Below are 3,388 nucleotides of genomic sequence, written 5' to 3'. Positions count from 1 at the left end.
ATGACCCTGGGCTAGTCACTTAACCTCTTAGTGTCCTAGGCAAATCTCTAAGGCTATAAGTGTCAGAGAAGGTTCTGACTTGACAGTGAGGTTCCTCACTGGAAATTCCCTAAATCAATGAAATCAGAGGTCCAGTCCCTATCTCATTTCCCAGAATCCCAGAATTTGAATTGGAAAGGACCCCAGAGGTCACCTGGTCCAATCTGTACTTGGACAAGGAGGCCCTCTACAATATTTCCAACAAATGATCATATATTGTGAGCAGGGAGGTCTTTTGCGTTTGAATACCCAGTGGTTAGCACAGCACTGCGCGTGTAGTAGGCACTTAATATTGTTGTTTGTCCTTCATGTTCCAAGAGCACCAAAATGACATCTTGATGTCAGGGTCAAGGTACAGGATGTCCATTTGTGGTTGATCAGACCAATATGAGCTTGGAAGATTCTACCACAGGTCTGGCACAAATAGTCCATAGGAACATTTGAGATGGCTATGTCTCTAAATTTGTGCATCTTGCATTTTTTTTGAGCCACTGTAATTCTGCTTTGCTCATAGAGCGCAGCACCTTCTTTGAGGTGGGCATGCCACACTGGATGGTCTTGTACCAGTATCTCCCGTTTCTCACAATCTATACCAAAGTTCTTCAGAGAGATGTTGAGAGCGTTCTTAGCTCGCTTCTGTTGACCTCCGTGTGAGTGCTCGCCTTATGTGATTTTTCCATAAAAGCCTTTTAGGCAAATCTGTGTTTGGCATTTGAACAACATGGCCAGTCCATTAAAGCTGTGCCCTCTGCAGTAGAGTGCTTGGCATTTCGGCTCAAGAAAGGACCTTCATGTCTGGTACCTTATCCTGCCAGGTGATCTTCAGAATCTTCCTAAGACAATTCAAGTGAAGTGATTCAGTTTCCTGGCATGGCTCTGGCAGACTGTCCGTGTTTCACAGGGATTCAACAAGGAGGTCAGCACGATGGCTCTGTAAACCTTCAGTTTGGTAGGGAGCCTAATACCTTTTCTCTCCCACACTTTCTCTCTGAGCCTCCTAAACACTGAGGTATCTCGGCAATGTGTGCATCAACCTCATCATCTGTGTGGACATCCCTGCCAAGGTAAGTGAACTTATTCACAGCATTTAAAATTTCTTCATTTACTGTAGCTGATGGTTCTATGCATGGATGGTGTGGTGTTGACTGGTGGAGCACTTCTGTTTTCTTGGTGTTAATTTTTAGGCCAAAATTAGCACAAGTGGCAGAAAATTGATCCATACTTTAATAAGTGCCTACTATGTGCTAAGCTTAGCATAACACTTGAATCAGAAAAACTCATCTTCATGGGTTCAAATCGGGCCTCAGACACTTATTAGCTGTGTGACTTTGGGCAAGTCGCTTAACTTGTTTGCCTCAGTTTTCTCATCTATAAAAATGAGCTAGAGAAGGAAATAGCAAACAACTGCAGTATCTTTGCCAAGAAAACCCCAAAATGGGGTTACAAAAAGACACAGGTGAACAACAACCAAGGAGAGATCATTGAAAGAATAAAAACCCTTAGAGAAAGAAAAAAGGAATTTCCTTTCCTTTATGTCTCCAAGTGGGGGGCTGGTTTGGGACTGGGGAGCATAAACTTACTCATAAGAACGTACTATAGGAGCCTAGATTTAGGACAAGAGGAAATAAGAGGTTATTTAGTCTAAGATAAAATTCACATGCCCCTGCTTGGTGTTTGAAATCCTTCACAATCTGGCTCCAGATTATCTTTCTGGGCTTATTAAATATTAGCCTCCTCCACACATTCTATGGTCCACTCAGCTGGCCTGCCCTGCTGCACCCCATGCCCAACATTCCATCTCTAGTCCCCATGCTTTGCGGTAGCTCTGGCTCATGCCTGGAATGCATGCCTTACGATCTCCAGTTCTCTTCAAAATTCACTCCAAGCACTGCCACCTAAATGTAGCCTTTCTTGGTCCCTCTCCCAGCTATAGTGCTTCCTCCACTCCTCCCAAATAATTGCTTTGTATATAATAGGATGTCCCCAAAATCTTAATGCAGTAGCTTAAAACCCCACCAAGATTTTTGGGACACCCTATAGTTTGTATTTACTTACAAAGGAGCATAGGTTTAGAGCTGGAGGGAATCTCAAAGGACAACTAGTCCCATTCCTGCATTTTACAAATGAGGAAACTGAGACCCAAACAGATCAAGAGACAAGGTCAAACAGATAGTGTCAGAAGCAGGTTTTGAACCCAGCCCCTCTGACTCCGGAGTCAGTGTTCTTTCTTACACTTCCTGGCAAAAAGAACGGAAACTCTTTGAGGGCAGGGAGTCCTTCTTCTCCTTCTCCTTCTCCTCCTCCTTCTCCTCCTCCTCCTCCTCCTCCTCCTCCTCCTCCTCCTCCTCCTCCTCCTCCTCATCCTCCTCCTCCTCCTCCTCCTCCTCCTCCTCCTCCTCCTCCTCCTCCTCCTCCTCCTCCTCCTCCTCCTCCTTCTTCTTCTTCTTCTTCTTCTTCTTCTTCTTCTTCTTCTTCTTCTTCTTCTTCTTCTTCTTCTTCTTCTTCTTCTTGCTTTGTATAGCCAGGGTCTAGCATAGTGCCCGGCATATAGTAGGCACTTAATAAATGCTTGTTGAGTGACTAATGATATAGTACAACCCTCTGATTTTACAAATGTAGTAACAGATCTCAAAGGCAATAAGTGATTTGGCCAAGGTTTCAAGAGTGCCTTAGCTGTTGTTCTGTTGTTTTTCAGTCACGTTCAACCCTTTATGATCCCATTTTGAGTTTTCTTGGCAGAGATACTGGAGTGACTTGCCATTTCCTTTTCCAGCTCATTTTACGGATGAGGAAACTGAGAGGTAAACAGGGTTTAAAGTGACTTGTCCAGGGTCACACAACTACCAAGTGTCTGAGGCCAGATTTGAACTCAGGAAAAATAAGTCATCCTGATTCCAGACCCCTCTTTCCCCACACTGTATCCACTGTGCCACCTAGCTGTCCAGAGCGGTGCTTACCCTGAGGCAGAGTCAATGCAGATTTTCCCTGTGAATCTATAACATAAATCAGACCAAGATCTCAGTTCTTCACTTACTCTGTAGAAGTGAAAAAACAGACAGCCCTGGACTTTTCCTGGAGTTACAAACAGCCTAGACCAAAGGTGTCAGACACTGGACTCAAGGGCCCTAGGGGGCCATAACACTCCCTTGAATCATATTAAAATGTAATTGGGAAATATTTAGCAAAATAAATTAAAATATAAGAAAATACAGATAATATTAATATGTGATGTTCTAAGTTAGTATGTGGCCTATAAGGGACCCTTATGTATGGTTTGGTGGCCCCATTTCTATTTGAGTTTGATACCACTGCCTCAGAATATTTTGTGGGGTAAATACAGAATAGAGAA

The sequence above is a fragment of the Trichosurus vulpecula genome, chromosome 6 (assembly GCF_011100635.1).
Source record: "Trichosurus vulpecula isolate mTriVul1 chromosome 6, mTriVul1.pri, whole genome shotgun sequence".
Lineage (NCBI taxonomy): Eukaryota > Metazoa > Chordata > Mammalia > Diprotodontia > Phalangeridae > Trichosurus > Trichosurus vulpecula.
This window is presented reverse-complemented; position numbering follows the sequence as displayed.